Source organism: Heterodontus francisci, chromosome 15, assembly GCF_036365525.1.
Source record: "Heterodontus francisci isolate sHetFra1 chromosome 15, sHetFra1.hap1, whole genome shotgun sequence".
In the NCBI taxonomy this organism is placed as follows: domain Eukaryota; kingdom Metazoa; phylum Chordata; class Chondrichthyes; order Heterodontiformes; family Heterodontidae; genus Heterodontus; species Heterodontus francisci.
Genome location: NC_090385.1, coordinates 62990571 through 63012114, shown reverse-complemented (window position 1 = coordinate 63012114; position 21544 = coordinate 62990571). Strand labels below are relative to the sequence as shown.

General features: G+C 43.8%; 1 protein-coding gene across 6 annotated transcripts in view; it reads right to left on the bottom strand.

Moving 5' to 3' along the window:
* sytl4 (synaptotagmin-like 4) overlaps window positions 1–21544 on the bottom strand; it is a 108397-nt gene that overhangs the window by 67543 nt on the left and 19310 nt on the right. For 2 of the 6 annotated variants that reach the window (XM_068047656.1, XM_068047657.1), the window contains exon 2: window positions 962–1034. The exons of the other annotated variants lie outside the window; for them this stretch is intronic. The gene's annotated coding sequence lies outside the window, so the exon portion shown is untranslated. The remainder of the gene's footprint in view (window positions 1–961; window positions 1035–21544) is intronic. 6 annotated transcript variants of the gene reach the window in all.

The following is a 21544-nucleotide window of genomic DNA, read 5'->3' as shown; positions in this document are numbered from 1 at the left end:
GGATGAGGCAGACAATCAAATAGAATCAGATGAAGCACTGAACAGCTGTCCTCTGTGGAAGTAGGATACTGGGCTACAACAGGCACTTTGCTTCATGACCTGGCTATATAATGTCAGGCAAACCTCACCTGTTAAGACTAAGGCACACATTATTTTGCCACATGAACATTAAAACTTAAACTTGCAAGCCATGACCGGAAAGGCATTTCCATGGCAACAGAATGTTGAAACAATGGGGATCCGGCAATTGCTTCTCCAATATGCAGAAGTGGTCAGACCAGTTTTGGATACATGACTGGCTGGCTGGAGATTTTGAATTTGAACTTCCAACCAAGGAGGTTGAGGAGACTGTTCCATGTAAGGAACTAGTCACATGACTAACCTGCGGGGAAATCTGGGAGTCTTTTTTTGAAGTTGGACTCCCAAAGGAATTGCCAGAGAGAATGCTGTGCGCTCTCCTGGAACTAAGAACATCTCCTCTCCTGCCTGCTCATCTCTCAAGGAACTAAAACCGCGTGAAACTCAAAGAAATAGGGGTTTGCCACGTGAACAAAGTTTGAAGATGATTACTGGGCCCCAACGAATCGCAAGACCATATCTTCCATCAAGAACTGCAGCAAGCTCGAGAAACAGTAACAAGATATTTCTTCAAACTGTTCTACTTATCTTTTCTTCTGCTCTTTTCTATTCCTATCTGCATGTTTATATCTCCTTTACATGCTAGCGTGAGCGCGTCGCATATCCATAGGCATGAACTGTATCAGAGTTTAAGGTTTAATAAATTTTATCTTACTGCTTTAAAGCAAAGAAAACCTGTATGTACTCAGTTATTTGTCTGATGATTGGAAACTGTGAACAAGGAATTACAAAGGGGGAGCTCAAACACAGTGTGTTTAAAATTAAACCCTGTTACAATAAGACCAGGTGAAGACAGCAAGAGACCCCTGGACACATTGCTCACCTGGTCGTAACAATTAGAACTCACAGACAGGAAATGTCTGCATCCTACACCCACATAATTTGCCAGTCGAACCCTGTAATCGAGAAAGTCATTAGAAGTTTCAGAGACAGGTAACATTTCACAAAATAAAATTTTAAAATAATTGTTTTTGACTCTCACCAGTGTTGTCAATCAGGTTGACCTCAATCATGGTGAATTTAAGTTGTGACTAGGGAATATAGGAAGTGTTTCTGCATCCCACAATGTGTTATAAAGCCAAGATCAAATGTACAATTGCCACCTCAATGGATAGTTTTTGCGTTGGATGAAAACTGTTACAAGGATGGCATGCTGCTCATACAGCAAGTTTCTGCTGCAGTAGACACTACAGCCTGGATATTCTGCATCACCACTGTGTGCTGGAGTGCACAATGGATCATTTAGGGGTTGATAAGTATGCAGAGGCAGGATCTGAGCAAGGGAGGCAGTAGCATAGTGGATGGGAAATGTGCAAGATCATGGGAATATCCGATTTCAACAGGGATACCTCATTATCATTTTACTTCCGGGTTATGAGTCTCCTAGGCCCATGAGCAGGCGTGATACACACATGCATGAACGAAGTTCACTTCGACTATTTCAAGGGCTGATGCAAAGATGGAATTTGGAGGCAACAGGAGAATTTTAAAGAGAGAGGAAAAGATTAACAGATGGAGTTAGGAAGTTGTGTCCCACTTCTATGAGGCATCACTTGATGTACTGCTGGGTGCAATAAGGATCAGGAAGAAGGTCCTGTTTCCAAGCAATGGCAAGAAGAAACCTGCTGCTGTGACTAAGAAGTTGTGGTTAGTGGTGACTGAGCGGGCAGCAGCAGAGGCATTGTGGACTATACCTGGATCCAGTGGAAGAAGGCATTTAATGACCTAACCAGGTTAGGAAAGGTGAGCATAATTGCAGAATCATCTACATCCTGTAGTGCCCCCACCCCTTCACTCTGTCTTAAGTGTACGCCATCACATCAGTCCTCATGGTCACATAGTTCAGCAGAGTCCATCGATCCCTTTCTATGCATTTCCTCACCTCCCCCTTTCTCCAGCCACCACTGCCACTCACACTAATCATTACGCAATGTGATGTCAGCTCACTCGATTCTAAGCACACATCCTCAAATGGATGGGAACATGGCCCATTTAGCCCCTTGAGCCTTTTCTGCCATTCAATGAGATCGTAGCTGACCTGCAACTTAATTCCATATACCTACCTTTGCCTATACTTTTTATTAACCAAAAATATCAATCTCAGATTGAAAATTAACAATTGATTGAGCATTAATTGCCATATGCCGAAGAGAGGTCCAAACTTCTACCACCCAATGTGTATAGAAGTGTTTCCTAATTTCACTCCTGAAAGATCTGGCTCTAATTGTTAGGCTGTGTCCCCTAGTCCTAGACTCCCAAACCAATGAAAACAATCTTTCTCTATCTACCCTATCTCTTCCCTTTAAAATCCTGAAAACTTCAATCAAATCTCCCCTTAACCTTATAAATTCCAGTGAATACAACCCGAGTTTGTGTAATCTCTCCTCGTAATTTAACTGGAGTCCAGGTATCATTCTACACTGCACTCCTACCAACCCAATATAGAACTGCTCATAGTATCCAAGTATGGGCTTTGTATAGTTCATGCATGACTTCACAGAATCACAGAATTGTTACAGTGCGTCATGTCCGCACCAGCTCTCTGAAAGAGCAACTCCCTCAGTTCTACCCCCTTGCATTCTAGTTTTCTAGATATAAAGGCCAGCATTTCATTAGCTATTGATTATTTTCTGTACATATTCATGACATTTTAATGGTCTATGTACCTGGATCCCCCCTAGTCTCTTTGGACCTTCTAGCTTTTCACCATTTTAAGTACCCTATTCTATCCTTTTTAGGTCAAAGTGGAAGACATCACATTTGTCTACATTGAAATCCATTTGCCACAGTCTTGCCCATTCAATTAATCTACTATCCTTAGTAAATTTATGCTTTCATCTACATTGCTTACAATGCCACTTATCTTTCTGTCATCAGCAAATGTGGATATGTGGCTTTCTATACCATCATCAACGTCAAAAAATATGGTGAATATTTGAGGGCCCAACACAGATCCTTGCAGGCCACCACTAGTCACATGCTGCCAATTTAATACCTGCCCATTATCCCTACTCTCTGTTTCCTGCCACTCAGCCAATTTCCTAACCAAATCAGGTCAATAATTTGTCTTCAATTCTGTCTGTTATAAGGGACTTTATCTAATGCCTTCTGGAAATCCATATAAATAGCATCCATTGACATTCCTCTGCCCACTACTTTAGTCATCTCTTCAAAAAATGCAATCAAGTTTGTCAGGCAATGGGTCAGGCATCTGCCTGATAGTCTCCCTCACAAAATCCACTGCATCACTGGACGCACATATGCCTTGCAGATACTCAAAGATCCGTCATTCCCCCTTGCCGGTGATGACAACCCAAAATACAAGGCAGAGGGAGAGGACTAGAGGTGGCCACCATCGATTATGCAGCTGGCATCTGCAGAGCACGAGGCCATAGATATAAGCAGCATATCAGCACCCTCAACCACTGGAGATGACGTTACTTGGACTTTGCTGTTGCATGGTGACAGCATTGAATATCCCCCATCCACATCTTAAACAAGACTAAGTCATTTTGACTTTATTTCAGCATTGAATGAAATATGATTACCGTAATCATTTATTTATTTATTTACAGAATTTACACCACATTTCCTGTTCACTGTTCTTGTATGGATGTGTGCCGACTCAAGTTTTCTGTTGCTTGGTAATGAATGAGAAAACATGAATTGACTGAGTAGTTGATGCATGTGTAATGAGTGGATGGTTGGTCACATGACTTTTGTGTCTGTGGGGGTTGAGGCACTTGATTGTTACTTTAGTCCAATGTGAATGGCTAACTGAACCTTTGAACTATTAGGGCACCCCGAGCAGCAATGTAGGTGGCTGATCTGGCACTGGGGAGTCCCATCTTTTTCCTCCCCATTGGAATTCTCATCAGATGAAGAGTGCTGAGTGGCTTGTTCCTTTGTTATCTTGCTATGTTGTGGTTAATGTTGCATGCCACGATTCTCCTGGAGACCATCGCTGGGGAGTACTGACGACACCTCGAGACCTGTCTCGGCACTTGAAGCACAACTGGAGCATACCAATAACTTGCTCAATGACACATCAGGTTGTCATATGGTTCACTTTGTAGTGCTCCTGATGAAGTTCCAAGAGGTCTCCTCAGCCAGGTTTGAAGTGGGTATTGTTTGTTGCCAAGTTGCCATCCCTTAAGGCTGATTTCAGGAATGAACAGGCAGGGATTTTGGACTGCAACAGTATAAAAACATCATTGCAGCTCCCAGGGATTCTGACGCAGACCTGCACGGACCTTTTCTGTGGTGCACACCAGCTGAACATCAATGGAATGAAATCCTTTTCAGTCCTGATTGATCTGGTGGTGCCTGGATTGCCACTTGCGTGCAATCAATGGCACCCTGCACTTGTGGGAAGCCAGCCAGAAAGGTCATTCTAATTTCCCACACATTGTGGCTATTCTCATCACATAATGCCCAACTCTAGCAAACAATCCATCCGGCACCATCTGTTATGCATTGATGGGAGACTAGATAGAGGTGTAAAGATCATGACAGGTTTAGATAAGGTAGACAAAGAAAAGCTGTTCCCATTTGCTGATCGCACAAGGAAAAAGGAATACAGACTAAGGTTTTGGGCAAGAGATGCAGGCGGAGTGTGAGGAAGAATCTTTTTACGCATTAAGTGGTAGTGGCCTGGAACTCGCTGCCTAGGAGATTGGTGGAAGTGGAGGTGATCAATGAATTCAAAAGGAAATTGGATGGGCACTTGAGTGTGTTACAACCAGGTGAGAAAGAGGTCTAGGGTTCCCTTTCAGCCTTTACCTGGTCTTAATGTAACAATTTTAAACACAGTGTTTTTACCTCCCTCTTGGTGAATCTGTGTTCACCACTTTCCAATTATAAGGCAAAGAAACCAGCACACACAGGTTTTCTTAGGTTTAAAGAAGAAAAGTGAAATTTTATTAAACTTGAACTCTAATTCGGTTAACACCTAAGGATACACGACATGCCCACGCTAGCATGCATACGTGATACACACATGCAAATAGAGACAGAAAAGAGCAGAAGAAATAAAGTGGAAAAGTTTGAGACAATATCTGAATAGATTTTGTTATCGGTCTTCGAGCTCACTGTAGAGTCCTTTGTAGGTAGATCTTGCTTTTCGTTGGAGCCCAATATTCTTCTTAAACCTTGTTTGCTGTAGGAGACTTTTCTCTTTTGGGGTTCATTTGTCTTCAGTGAGAAAGAGCTGGGAGCAGACAGGAGACGTTGTGACAAGCCAGTCAGGAGAGGTCTTTTCAATCCAGGAGCAAACAGCTTTCTGCAGACTGTCAGTTAAAACTGTACAATTCAGAAACCCCCAGGTTGCCAAGCAGGTTAGTCATGTGACTAACTGGTCTGACCACGTCTTGGCTCTGTGTATTGTATCATCTTAGCAGGGAATGGAATGTGCTTCCCTGACTCCAATGTCTGTTAGAATGTAAATTTGTTTTTCCAGCCAAGGTCTGGCAGTCCTTGTAACAGGCCTTCTCTTCTTCCCAGCAACAATTTGAAATTTAATGTCCACATGGCAAAATTAATATGCCTCATTCTTGGCAGGTTGGGGCCTGCATGACAAGGGAAATAAATTTTCACGGCTACGGGGATAGAGTGGGGGAATGGGACTGACTGGGATGCTCTACAGGGAGCCAGCATAGACTTGATGAGCTGAATGGCCTCATTTTGTGACTCTATGTGCAGCAGGAGACCCTCAATATGTTTTTGGTAGTGCCCTGTGTTCTGAACTCTGGACTTTGTAACATGTAATTTTTTAAAAATTGCGATTTTAAGAGTTTAAGATGGAGTCCAGAAGGTCAGATGACCTCACAGCCACTCTGTTAAAGGGCAAGACAGGTCAAAGACTTTTTTTGAAAAACAGAGACTGCAGGGGTAACACCTTAACAAGCAATGGGTTTCGCCCTCCCAGACTTCCGGGTCGTAAAGCAGGAAGTCAGTGATTCAGAAGATGCAGATGTACCAGGCACCTGTTAAAACTTGGGAACAATGGAAGGCCCAGGTGGCTGTGTGAAACCAGACTTCTGGACATTACAATAAAAACAAAGTGCTGGAAATACTCAGCAGGTCTGGCAACATCTGTGCAGACAGAAACAGAGTCAACGTTTCAGGTCATCCAGCATCCTCAGAATTTTATTTTTATTCTGGACTTTGCATATTGGAACAGGATAATAAGACTATTGACTTTTCAGTCCAGATAAACTGAACAGATTTTCTGAAGGCAAACAGGCTGTAAGAAGGGAACCCAGCAGTTGCAGTCTTGAGAAAGAGAGGGGACACCTATTCTCAGAAGCCTGATACAGTAAAAAGCTGCGAAGACTTGAACCTGTTTTGAAAGGTGAAGTTTGTGGAGAAGTAGAAGACCATCAGGATCACCAGGAATCTCCAGGTCCGAAGTCCTCGGAAAAGTTTTTTTAAAATTCATTCATGGGATGTGGGCATCGCTGGCTAGGCCAGCATTTATTGCCCATCCCTAATTGCCCTTCAGAAGGTGGTGGTGAGCTGCCTTCTTGAACTACTGCAGTCCATGTAGGGTAGGTACACCCATGGTGCTGTTAGGAAGGGAGTTCCAGGATTTTGACCCAGCGACAGTGAAGGAACAGTGATATAGTTCCAAGTTAGGTTGGTGTGTGGCTTGGAGGGGAACCTGCGGGTGGTGGTGTTCCCATGCAACTGCTACCCTTGTCCTGCTAGATGGTAGAGATCGCGGGTTTGGTAGGTGCTGTCTAAGGAGAGAAGAGGACATTGATTTCTGAAAAGGTCTGGGAGATCCAACCCAGATCCAACTGGGAGGAGTTTGGGACCTTTAACTGCAAAATTTCACCATCAAAGAAAACTGTGCAACGTATAAGTGTGGTGTGAGGTTTTCAAGTGTTTAAATAAGTAAAGAATATACCTTTCTTTGTAATTTGGGATATCAGCTACTTACAAAGTACAATTTAGTTAATGAGCATTTCTTTTAGTTTAGTGGTTATAATAAAAATTGAAATGTGAAATCTTGTGTAATTCTTTAAATTGGTCTGGGGATTCATATCTTGTATTTTTCACATTAATGATCTCACTGAGGTTGTAACACCTGGAAGGAACCAAAGGCAAAAACAAAATTGAGGGCGTAGTGACTTTTGCAGCCACTTGTAATATGTAGAAGGTCTACCTCTAGGAAGCTGAAGATGTCTTTGACCACCTGACATGACAATCTCAGATTGCAAAAACATTGCTCTTCCAAAAGGTCAAGGAAACTGATCCTCTGTATGTACTCCCCATTAGGTTGGTAGTGCCTCCTGCAAACAGGAGCTCTCTGTTGCTTGCCTCTATGTTGTCCATCCACAATTTCCTCCTCAGCAGACTCTTGCTGCTATCGGTGCTGATCTTCCTCATCTGAAGTCCAATCAAAAGCAGCCAAGACACCACCCATCCTGATGTTCTCTGTCAACACCTCCAAATTGCACAAATAAGTCTCTCACAAGTACTCTCACCAAACTGATTCCCATAGGAAACTGAGAAAGCAGCTGATATCACTCAGCCTTTATTCATACTGGGACTCCTACCCTTAACCATCCCCATGAAGTGTCATTCAATTTCACCACTGATTTACTGACAAGTAAACTCAATCACCACTGAAACTCATGCAGGAGGTATTTAATTTCAAAATCAGTGTCAAAATCTCCAGAAAAAAAGCTTCATTTAAATATTATAATGACAGACCCACCTCTTCAGAGAGGGTTACTTGGATGCCTCGATATCCGCTGCAATTAAAACCTTCAAAACAGAAACAGGCATTTTCACAGCGGGTTAGGGTCGAGTTTTGTGAAATTGATGGCTTAACTGCCACCCGACCCTCTCCCACTTGCCATTGGGGGGGGGGGGCGGGGTGCGGGCACGGAGGTGGGGTGAGGTGGTTTAAAATCCCTCCTGCTGGATCCCAGGTCATGACGTACAACAATAAAAAGTGAAATATCTTGGCCAATGTTAGTCAGTGTGCAAACATTTTTGTTAATCTCCTAACTTTCTTTTCTTCCTCCCTGAGGGAGGTGACTCAGAGAGATATGACTTCACATGTACCAGTTACACTCTGGGAACCTCACCCAAATGGCCGTTCTTTAGTTTAAGCCTAGTCGGTAATGTCAGCAGGCTACTGAACTGAGATGGGGATGGGGAAAGAGGAATTCACAGTCAACCTTAGTTCAACTGTCTTCTGCCTTCTATATGTGTGCCAATTCTGAGTGCTTTATTTAAAATCTCCTGAAGGAAAAGCTGCCAGATCTGCCAGTCTATCTACATTGGGGTCAGGGGTGGGGGGGATGGGGGAAAATTGGACAGTGGAAGACAAGCTTCAAGATAAAAAAATACCATACAGAGGGAAGATGATTATGTGCTGAAGAGTTAAGACTTTGTCACAGTGCAAGCAAATGCCTTGAACTTTGCTGTGCCATTCTGGCAGTGAGCAATGTTTTGTTCTGTGCATGTCTTTAATTGGCTGTGAGTCAAAGTCAACAAAGTGTTCTTTCCTGCTCCACCGGGTGAGAGTTCAACTCAGGAATATTCTAACTGTGCCATTATGGATGCAATGCAGGATTGAACAACAACTTTCCCAAAACAGTCAAACTTTCCTTTCATGTGTTACTGATAAATTACATATACTGACATCATTATGTAGCTAAAAACCTTGACACACTAAACATTAATTTAATCATTTTATGGCTTCACTGGGAAGGTAGAGATTTTTCTTGCCCTGCCATGATCTAATTTCTTCTACTGGACACCACTTGAATGGAGCGTGGAAGCCTGGATCACACTCATTTCACTACTGTGTGGAAGTTAGGGGAGGGAGAAGAAAAAGTTTCGGAAATAACATACAAAATGGAGGAAAGGAGATAATATTGAAGTATTATTAAAGGACAGAAGTGAACTATTCCCTCCGGATCACCACCTTGACATGGTGGAGAGGCTTCTGCTCTCCGACGATCCCTTGAGTGATGCTGTCGGGAGCTCCTTGCTCCTGGTCGGGCCACTCATGGAGTCAAGGCCGGGAGGAGGTGCCAGACAAAGTGAGGTCCAAAAAGTCCTCAATGGCAGAACAGGTGAAGGATGACTGTGCGTCTCACTGGCCGTGAAGGCGGAAGGCAGCTGCAGCGGCAAGGTGGTCCCGGTCACTGTGGTTCGACACGTCACCGAAATCTGACCACCAATCCATCATGATCATGTGGACAATGACGGCGCCCCAAGGTCCCCACATTAAACAAAGTCACATGCAGGCTTCTACCAGGGTCCATATGCCAAGTCCTGTGGCAATGGGGAATCGGTGACATGGACAATACTGTGAACCTGGGAGTCCCTAGTCAAGAATCTGCATGAGCATCAAAATAAAATTAGACACCGAGGAAGAAAGGTAGAGAGGAGGTGAGGTTTAGGGAGAGAATTGCAGAATATAGGGCCTAGGTAACTGAAGGCACGGCCACCAATGATGGAGCAATTAAAATCGGGGATGCTCAGGAGGCAAAGTTAGATGAATGTAGACATCTCAGAGGGTTGTGGGGCTGGAGGAGATTAGAGAGATAGGGAGGGGTGATGGCATGGTGGGATTTGAAAATAAAGATTGAGGCATTGCTTGACTGGGAGCCTATGTAGGTCAGCGAGCACAGGGGTGATAGGTGAATGGGGCTTAGTGTGAGTAAGGACATGGACAGCAGGGTTTTGGATGACCTCAAGTTTACAGATGGTAGAAAGCAGGAGACCAGTCAGCAGTGCATTGGAATAATCAAGTTTAAAGGTAACAAAAGCATGAATGAGGGTTTCTGCAGCAGATGAGCCGAGGCAAGGGTGAAAGTCATGTGATGTTTTGGAACTGGAAATATGTAATCTTAGTGATGGCATGTGGTTGGAAGCTCATCTTGGGGTCAAATAAGTCACCAAGGTTGTGAAAAGTTGTCTCAGACAGTTGCCAGGGATAGGGATAGAATCGTTATCTAGGGAAGAGTTTGGAGCATTTTGCTGCATTTCTTCATCATTGCAATATTTTGCACTTGTTTGTGTTAAATTTCAGCTCCTATTGTTTCACCCACTTATGTACTGTATCCAACTCACTTTGTAGTTTTCAAACTGCCTTAGCAGAATCCACTGCTCCTCCAAGTGTCACATCTTCTACGAATGTCACATGGAGGTTCACAAGCTTTATTACAAATTAGCAATGTAAGAAGCCCCAAAATCACTCTACTCAATACTTCCTCCCACCCCACCTTGCTTTTATTTTTGTTTTGCAAGGGTATTAAGGGTTATCCAAGGTGGGTGGATGGTTCCTGAAGTATAGGCATTTGGAGAGTCAGCTCTTTTCCCTGAATTAATTTTGACTGCTGTTTACTAGGTTATCAAAATTCTTCAGTTTACTCCTGATAATCAATTCCATAATTTTACCCAATATTGATGCATGACTAATGGATCTGCAGTGGCCTTTATTCGCCTTGTTACCTTTTTCAAATATGTACCACTTTAGTCAGTTCCCATTCTGATAAAACCAAGTAGCTACAAGTCAGTGACTAGTGGAGACATTGCTAGAATCCATCACTAGGAACAGCACTTGGATCCCCAAATTGCTTGGCCATTCTGAGTATTGTATTCAGTTTTTAACACACCACTTTAGGAAAATTATACTGGTCATAGGGCAAATCAAAACGACAATTGATGGCCATATTTGGAATGAAGGGACTGAGTAATACACATTACAGGTGCTTGAGATGAGAAGACTAGGGGATGATCTGATTGAGGTGTTTAAAATAATGATGGAGATTGACAGGATAGGAAAGGAACAACTCCGCTTTGTTGGCAAATCTAGAACAAGGGGACTTAGTCTTAGAATCTGAACTACGATGGTAAAATTAAATTTAGGAAAACATTCCCCCTACAAAACAGTGTGAATGTGGAAAGCACTTACACAGAAATCTACTGATTGTACAGATCTATAAAGTCAATTGAGTTGCTCAAAAGGAAGATGGATACTTATTTGAGAATTAAGGAATTAACAGTCTAAATAAGCCAAATAACATACACTGTTCTTATGTTCCGACAGGAGCCACCCAATGTTCTTCAACTCAACAACAACTTGCATTTATATAGGGCATTTAAGGTAGTAAAATGTCCCAAGATGCTTCAAAGAAGCATAATCAAACAAATTTTGACACTGAGCCACCTGGGAGATATTAGAACAGATGACCAAAAGCTTGTTCAGAGAGGTAAGTTTTAAAGGAGTGTCTTAAAGGAGGAAAGAGAGGTGGAGAAGTTTTAGGGAGGGAATGCCAGAGCTTAGGGTCTAGGCAACTGAATAACACCTCACTAAATCAAACCTATTGTCACTCTTATTACTCCGGGATAAATAACAATTGTCCTAGCAGGTGTATTTATTTTGATCCCTTTTAGCTTGCCTCGACTTGTTAGTGTCTGTCAGTTAGATGTATTATGTGTTCTTTCAGTAGAGGGAACTGCATAACTTATACTACATGGGACCGAGTTGACATGAAATGTTGTTTTCTCTTTATAACCCTATGAAGAATGGCTGGATGAAGTATTATATGGGCTGGATGCAACACAGGGTTCCTCAGTCCTTAATCTCACACACACCCTCTGTAAAATAGTGGGCTGGATTTTTAAAGCCTGCTAAGTGCGGGTACGGAGATGAGGATGATTTAAAGATGGCGTTCTCGGAGGTTGGCACTGGGACCCACCGCCTCTGGACGCCATTTTTAAAGGGACGCCAGGAGAGAGGGAATGGGTAGGGTGCTCGCCTCCAATTAAGTGCCTGTTGAGCTCACTAAAGAGCTCATTAACAGGCTTGTCAACAGCAATTTTTAATTTTCAAAGCCTGGAACGTGGAGGACGCCCTGTGGGGAACCCGACCAGGTGTCCAAGTTATGAACACAGCAGGGGGCCATGACAGCAATGGCAAGGGCTGATTAAAATACTGCAGAGACACAAAGTAAAGCTCAGCTGCTTCAAAAGTGCCAGAGAGTGGCCATTGCTGCAGGTATAAGACTTGCTTTTCTCAGTGGTGAGTGGCAGGAATCCGGAGAGGGACGTGAGGTCACTGGCATAACTTGGGCACCTGGGGTTGGCAGGGGAAGGCCTGGTGAATGCACAAAGCCCAGCTGAGGGAATTCAGATGGGAACAGGGTACTCTGGCATTGGACAGAGCAGCCAGGATGAAATTCATTGGATACAACTTTCTGGACAGGAGGAGGCCAGAGGAGCACAGCAGGGGCTGCAAGGGCAGGAAGGCACTACCCAGGACATTGAATGCACAGCCCAAGAGTCAGCTACCTGCAAATAACAAACGTCAGTGCGTAGGAGGCTGTGCCTATCCAGGCAGATGGTCTTGAAGCTGCATACTATGATCGTCAATGAGGTTTCACAGCCCCCATGGCAGTCCCCTACCTGCAGCAATGAAGGTCTCCGTCACCCTAGATTTCTATGCAACTGGCTCATTCCGGGGATCAGCTGTGGACCTAGGTGGCATCTCACAGTCATCAGCTCATCAGGCCATTAGGCAAATCACAGATGCCATATTCCGGAGGGTGGGGGACTACATCCACTTTTGACACAGGTGAGCCTACACAGACACAGGGAGCATTGGGTTCAGCCTCCATCACTGGATTCCCCCAGGTGAAGAGTATCATCACTTGTGTCCATGTGGCCATCAAGGCACTCAGTGACCGGCCAGTGAGATCCATCAACAGGAAGGACTTCCACTCCCTCAATGTTCAACTGGTCCATGACCACAAGAGCTTCCTCTATGCTTGCACTCGCTTTCCTTGCAGCTGCTGTGACTCTTTCATCCTCCGTCAGTCCAGCCTGCCTGGATCCTTCACTCCATCAACCAAAGTGTGTGGATGGATCCAAGAACCAAGGGAAATCCCTTGATGAGATGGCTACTGACCCCTCTACAGGAGTCCCAGAGAGAGGCACAGAGTCAATACAACCAATGCCATCTGCTTAGCAGACCAACCATTCAGCAAGCCATAGGGTTTCTGAAGATGCAATTCCAGTGTCTGGATCAATCAGGGACAACTTCCAATACCCTCCTGCAAGGGTCTCAGTCATTGTGGTGGTCTGCTGCACTCTTCATTACATGGCCCTAACCAAACTGAAGAATTATAAAAATTAGAACAAGTTTAAAAGACTAGTACATTTGCTAACAAAATGGAGGATAAATCACATGACCTATACCAACTCTTGCATTAAAATCCACATCTATGTCTACTGGAACGGAAACCAATTAATCCTGTCTGCTTGGAAATGAGCCAGCTTATCACACATGCATGTGAGCTACACACAAAACTAAGACAAAAACACTTTCCAGAGTCTACATCTCCAGCTACTCTTCACCACAAGAGTGTGTTAACAGCCCTCATGTTATCAAAATGGGGCATCAAAAGCTATTGTACCATCAAGAATGGAAACCTAAAGTCACATGGGCTAAACTAACACTTATGAGTTCACCTTTTGGGTAATCGTTTTGAAAAACAAAGGGGTGGGGGGGGGGGGGGGGGGGGGAAAGGGTTTCCAGTTCAGAACATCCGTCATCAACATCAGTCTGGGCTCTCCAGCCACATGGTCACCATCAAAGCCATCTTAAATTCCAGCGCGAGAGAGACAGCGCGAGAGAGCGAGACAGAGACCAATTCCAGCTAACACCATTGAACCAAGTTGAAAGGCAACTGCAGCAGAGAAGGGAGTGCCTTTGAAACAACTCCTCCAGCTGTGAAAACTTAACTAAGAAATGAAACTCAGAATGAAGTGAACCATTAGAAGTCTTCAGCAACCCAGTAAATACACGACAACCAGCAAACAGGCCTGCAACTTAAAAACTCACCTTCCGTGAGGATCCCACAGCTTTTCCTGAAACAACAGCCCTTACACAAAGAACAGTACAGCACAGGAAAAGGCCATTCGGCCCTCCAAGCCTGCGCCGATCTTGATGCCTGCCTAAACTAAAACCTTCTGCACTTCCGGGGACTGTATCCCTCTATTCCCATCCTATTCATGCATTTGTCAAGATGCCTCTTAAACGTCGCTATCATACCTGCTTCCACCACCTCCCCCGGCAGCAAGTTCCAGGCACTCACCACCCTCTGTGTAAAGAACTTGCCTCACACATCCCCTCTAAACTTTGCCCCTCTCACCTTAAACCTATGTCCCCTAGTAACTGACTCTTCCACCCTGGGAAAAATCTTCTGACTATCCACTCTGTCCATGCCGCTCATACCTTTGTAAACCTCTATCATGTCACCCCTCCACCTCTGTCGTTCCAATGAAAACAATCCGAGTTTATCCAACCTCTCCTCATAGCTAATGCCCTCCAGACCAGGCAACATCCTGGTAAACCTCTTCTGTACCCTCTCCAAAGCCTCCATGTCCTTCTGGTAGTGTGGCGACCAGAATTGCACGCAATATTCTAAGTGTGACCTAACTAAAGTTCGGTACAGCTGCAGCATGACTTGCCAATTTTTATACTCTATGCCCCAACCGATGAAGGCAAGCATGCCGTATGCCTTCTTGACTACCTTATCCACCTGCGTTGCCACTTTCAGTGACCAGTGGACCTGTACGCCCAGATCTCTCTGCCTGTCAATACTCCTAAGGGTTCTGCCAGTTATTGTATACTTCCCACCTGCATTAGATCTTCCAAAATGCATGACCTCACATTTGTCCAGATTAAACTCCATCTGCCATTTCTCCGCCCAAGTCTCCAACCGATCTATATCCTGCTGTATCCTCTGACAATCCTCATCACTATCCGCAACTCCACCAACCTTTGTGTCGTCCGCAAACTTACTAATCAGACCAGCTACATTTTCCTCCAAATCATTTATATATACTACAAACAGCAAAGGTCCCAGCACTGATCCCTGCGGAACACCACTAGTCACATCCCTCCATTCAGAAAAGCACCCTTCCACTGCTACCCTCTGTCTTCAATGACAGAGCCAGTTCTGTATCCATCTTGCCAGTTCCCCTCTGCTCCCGTGTGACTTCACCTTTTGTACCAGTCTGCTATGAGGGACCTTGTCAAAGGCTTTACTGAAGTCCATATAGATAACATCCACTGCCCTTCCTTCATCAATCATCTTTGTCACTTCCTCAAAAAACTCAATCAAATTAGTGAGACATGACCTCCACTTCACAAAACCATGCTGCCTCTTGCTAATAAGTTTGTTTGTTTCCAACTGGGAATAAATCCTGTCCCGAAGAATCCTCTCTAATAATTTCCCAACCACTGATGTAAGGCTCACCGGCCTATAATTTCCTGGATTATTCTTGCTACCCTTCTTAAACAAAGGAACAACATTGGCTATTCTCCAGTCCTCTGGAACCTCACCTGTAGCCAATGAGGATGCAAAGATTTCTGTCAAGGCCCCAGCAATTTCTTCCCTTGCCTCCCTTAGTATTCTGCGGTAGATCCCATCAGGGCCTGGGGACTTACCTACTTTAATGCTTTGCAAGACACCCAACACCTCCTCCTTTTCGATAATGAGATGATTGAGACTATCTACACTCCCTTCCCTAGGCTCATCATCCACCTAGTCCTTCTCTTTGGTGAATACTGATGCAAAGTACTCATTTAGTACCTTGCCCATTTCCTCTGGCTCCAAACATAGATTCCCTTCTCTGTCCTTGAGCGGGCCAACCCTTTCCATAGTTACCCTCTTGCTCTGTATATATGTATAAAAAGACTTGGGATTATCCTTAATCCTGTTTGCCAATGACTTTTCATGACCCCTTTTAGCCCTCCTGACTCCTTGCTTAAGTTCCTTTCTACTGTCTTTATATTCCTCAAGGGATTCGTCTGTTCCTAGCCTTCCAGCCCTTACGAATGCTTCCTTTTTCTTTTTGACTAGGCTCACAATATCCCGCGTTATCCAAGGTTCCCGAAACGTGCCAAACTTATCCTTCTTCCTCACAGGAACATGCTGGTCCTGGATTCTAATCAACTGACATTTGAACGACTCCCACATGTCAGATTTTGATTTACCCTCAAACAGCCGCCCCCAATCTAAATTCTTCAGTTCCTGCCTAATATTGTTATAATTAGCCTTCCCCCAATTTAGCACCTTCACCCGAGGACTACTCTTATCCTTATCCACAATTACCTTAAAACTTATGGAATTACACCTTGAACTCTATACACCTCTAACCCTTTATCTTCTATCTATCTCTTCTTGAGTGTGCTTGTGAGAGTGAACACGTGCATGGGTGGTGTTCCGATCATTTCGGGTGACAAATAGTGTTCAACAAATATTTAATCTTCTGTTTTAAACCTATGAGAAAACCTGTCACTATCTATTTGGCAAACAAAACACAGAGGCTGAAACACGAGTATACAAATACACTGTCTGTGGTCAGTTGGAGGTGAACAGTGGAAACCAGCCACACAATCACCCACCTGCCCATAAGTGCCCTCCAAAGAGGTGTGAACCTTGAAGGCAGTGAGGCCCTGGAAGGAGACAGCTCATCGGAGGAGGAACAGGAGGTAAGAGGAGGAGGAGGAAGAGGAGGAGGAGGAAGAGGAGGTGGAGGGGTATAGCACTGCAGCCTCACAGCTCCAGGGACCCGGGTTCGATTCTGGGTACTGCCTGTGCGGAGTTTGCAAGTTCTCCCTGTGTCTGCGTGGGTTTCCTCCGGGTGCTCCGGTTTCCTCCCACATGCCAAAGACTTGCAGGTTGGTAGGTTAATTGGCCATTATAAATTGCCCCTAGTATAGGTAGGTGGTAGGGAAATATATAGGGACCGGTGGGGATGTTATTGGAATATGGGATTCGTGTAGGATTAGTATAAATGGTTGGTTGATGGTCGGCACAGACTCGGTGGGCCGAAGGGCCTGTTTCAGTGCTGTATCTCTAAACTAAACTAAACTAAACTATAACACTGAAGAGAGAGGTGCCCCTGATGCATGAGAAGGTGGCCTCCTCCTGCCATCCTTTGGGAAGAGGACATCCCTCATCTTCCGCATGGCCTCCAGCATTAGGTCCAAGTGGGCATCGATGATGCGAGGGTCTGCTCTGACCATAGCCCCAGCCCTCCAGCTCCCCTGTGACATTCAATTCAATTTCAATTTATTTGTCCATACAGAAATTCATTTTGGGTATAGTACTCATTCATTAATCTTTTACACATGAATAATAACAAAACATTACCCTATCAAAAAAAGTCTAACTTGATTATATGCATTTCACTTCCCACTGGTACTGTGGAAGGCAGATTTTTCCCTCAGGACAACCAGTAGCTTCATTGATGGCTGGCATAGGAGTCTACATGAGCCCCATTGCCATTTTCAATCCCACTGACTCCAAGTGGACAGGAAACACGTCTCCATACCAATTGAGGGCTTACCATTTGAAAATTGCAATCTGAATCAGTTTCCAACTGAAGGCAGGTTTCTGACCCAAAACCAAACCTGTTTTCTGCCTCCATAATGAAAATCCAGCCCGGTGTCTCTGTATTGGCACCATGAACCTAATCCCCATAGTTCACCTGCCATGACACAGGCGGCACAGTGGCGCAGTGGTTGGGGCGGCACAGTGGTTAGCACCACAGCCTCACAGCTCCAGCGACCCGGGTTCAATTCTGCCTGTGTGGAGTTTGCAAGTTCTCCCTGTGTCTGCGTGGGTTTCCTCTGGGTGCTCCGGTTTCCTCCCACATGCCAAAGACTTGCAGGTTGATAGGTAAATTGGCCAGTAGCAATTGCCCCTGGTATAGCTATGTGGTAGGGAAATATAGGGACAGGTGGGGATGTGGTAGGAATATGGAATTCGTGTAGGATTAGTATAAATGGGTGGTTGATGGTCGGCACAGATTCGGTGGGCCGAAGGGCCTGTTTCAGTGCTGTATCTCTAAAACTAAAACATGACAGATCTGAACATTTATGTAACCTGGACTATCTGTAATGACTGATAAGACCATTTCAGAATTGAAACATCAAGGCCGTTTATACTGGATAGGAAATGGAAAACATTGTGCATAAAACTGATATGCAGTAGGCTCTCATTAATGCCTGTTAGATTGAAAACACATCTTGGAAATTCCCATTGCTTGCTTGTTTCTAGCATCTCCGTTTGCAATATTAATACAGAGTTGGACGGCAGGAAATAATATATGATGTTTGTTTAAACTGATAGTCTGTGTGGAACTCATTAATCTGATGACAAGAGAAATAAAACAATGTCATTACAAATGGAGGTGGGAAAAACACAACACATAATGTGACTGATATGTTAACCCCAGCCTTGCTGGCCAAATAGCAACTTTGTACAGTTGTACAGCCAAGTAATTCTTTGCAATGGTGAACAAACAGCAACTTCATACAATTATATAGTATATAACCTTTAATCTGCCAAACAAAGTGTCAATTTGTACTTTTGAATAATCCTTACTATACTGAACACCTTCATTCTGTTTCATACATACCATACTGAGCAAACTCCAACTCTACTCCACTACATGCTGTATAACCTTTACTGTGTTGAACACCAACTCTATATAGTTATATAGTGAGCAATTTTTATCTTGCTGAACAAACAGGAATGCTGTGTAGCAGACGTTCACCTGCAGCTGAGATTTAAACAAATGAAATTATCACACTGTACTGGTGGGCAGGCCATACACTTTATTTAGTCCCATTCATTCAATGGTGTGCTGTCAGATATCTGCCTTTACGACTCTCGATAACCTATCACCTTGCTATCACTACATTCTCAAAGTACAATGATTCATGCAGTTATTCTGCCATGGTATACCATTTTTAAAGGCCACATTCACCAAGGACAGATATCTGTACAACTTCTGAAAATTCAGCAGGGCCAGCTACACAGCTGTTCTGTGCTGTGTCCAGATAATATGTTTATTCAGATATACAGAGAACAAAATTTCAATTGCAGTTCTAAGAGGTAATTATGGATCAAACCTGGTTAACCTGTATTATAGTATCTCCATAAAGAGAAAAGACAATTAGATATTGCTTAGCATTCCCCCCTCAAACTCCATTGCCACAAAATACAGATTTACTGGTCATTCACATTATTTACTCTTTGTAGGACCTTGCTCTGCATAATTGACTGCCACATTTGCCCACATAATAACAGTGAGTGCACTTCAAAAGTAATTCATCAGATGTGAAGCACTATGTGATGTTTTGAGAAGATGGTGAGGCACTATATGAATGCAAGTATTTTCCTTAAGAGTTAGCAATCCAGCCACTCCCATCAACTTGCTAGGAATCACTCTCAAACAACGTAGAAAAGATGTGCACCATCCGACCAGCCATATTACTCTCTTTCATTCAAAGATAGAACCTCTATAGCAGAGTTCTCAAGCTTTTATCTTTGAGGATACTAGAGTTGTATGGGCCACATATAACTTTTAAATTCATGTTCCCATTAATTTATGTATATGTCAACTTGCTAATACTGACAACTTTTGGCATTCTAATTTTGGATTTGTCCACCAAAATTGCAACAACACTATGACCAGACTTTTTCAAAGCTCCAAAACCACAGGACACACCAGTATGAAACATAAGCACAGATAGAACTGGGCTTCACAGGCCAGATGGCCAAGGTTCAAGCACCAGAAATGACACTCAGGCCACAGGTTGAAAACACTGCTCTTCAGGAATCAAGCACATAAATGCCAATGAAAATTAGGATTTGATATAAAAATCTAAGTCCCGAATGCTGGCAACTTGAAATAAAAACAGAAGATGCTAGAAACTAGCAAGTTGATCAGCATCTAAAAAGATAGGTTAACGTTGAAAGATTACACCTGAAATATAACCTTTATCTTTTAAATATTGATCAACTTGTAATGCATTTCCAGTACTGAGATTTAAACCCTAACTTTCAATAGAGTCCAGTGCTTCGTGATTGCCATGGCTGGACATCTCTGCCAAAAACCCATCTGGACAACCCTCAAATATTGGTTGAACACACCAGAGAGGAACTTTGTTCTAACCTGTTGTTTTATGTTGTCAAAGGGTTTCTTTACAGTGAATGATGGATCCAAGTCTTTTAGGTGTTTACTCAGAGCAGCGACAATCCAAGTAACTTAATTACCAAAACCCAAGAATGCATTTATTGTCGAGCACAATTTTTTTTCAAGTGAAACCATATGATTTTCCCTCTTTATCTCCTGAAGGTGGTGGCTTATGCTAGGGTACATTTCTACAATCAACTGGTTATACCAGTGGCAAGTCCTCTAAATTAAAATCTAAGTGAGACTTTCACTTAAGAGCAGCTGTATGCTTTCACTTGGGTCTAACTAGTTATAAATGGACTGTTGATCAGTGGCATTTTCCAGCTGCAGGATTCAATTTGTCTGGAACTTTCCAAATAATGTTGTACAGAGCTTCACTAAAAACACACTGGGACAGCACCCTTAATTCCAAAATAGCAGCCTTGGAAAATACCAAGCGAAAGATCTGGTCAAACCAAATAAAGAACTACTGAAAGTTTTTTAAAAAACACCAACATTTTCACCATTTTTTTCTGGCCTCTTCACCTGCAAGCACGATTGGTGCTGGAGTTCTCTGGTACCTCATCCAAGTGGCAACTCATTGAGTGTAGGCCCAGAGAATGAATGAAAGTGGCAATGCAGGTGGATAAGGTAGTCAAGAAGGCATACGGCATGCTTGCCTTCATCGGTTGGGGCATAGAGTATAAAAATTGACAAGTCATACTGCAGCTGTACAGAACCTTAGTTAGGCCACATTTAGAATATTGCGTGCAATTCTGGTCGCCACACTACCAGAAGGACATGGAGGCTTTGGAGAGGGTACAGACAGAGGTTTACCAGGATGTTGCCTGGTCTGGAGGGCATTAGCTATGAGGAGAGGTTGGATAAACTCGGATTGTTTTCACTGGAACAACGGAGGTGGAGGGGCGACATGATAGAGGTTTACAATGTTATGAGTGGCATGGACAGAGTGGATAGTCAGAAGCTTTTTCCCATGGTGGAAGAGTCAGTTACTAGGGGACATAGGTTTAAGGTGCGAGGGGCAAAGTTTAGAGGGGATGTGCGAGGCAAATTCTTTACACTGAGGGTGGTAAATGCCTGGAACTTGCTGCCGGGGGAGGTGGTGGAAGCAGTTACGATAGCGACGTTTAAGAGGCATCTTGACAAATACATGAATAGGATGGGAATAGAGGGAAACGGTCCCCGGAAGTGCAGAAGTGCAGAGGATCTGGATCGGCGCAGGCTAGGAGGGCCGAATGGCCTGTTCCTGTGCTGTACTGTTCTTTGTCAAAAAACAAAGAAGAAAGAAAATTACAGCACAGGAACAGGCCCTTCGGCCCTCCAAGCCTGCGCCGATCCAGATCCTCTATCTAAACATGTCGCCTATTTTCTAAGGGTC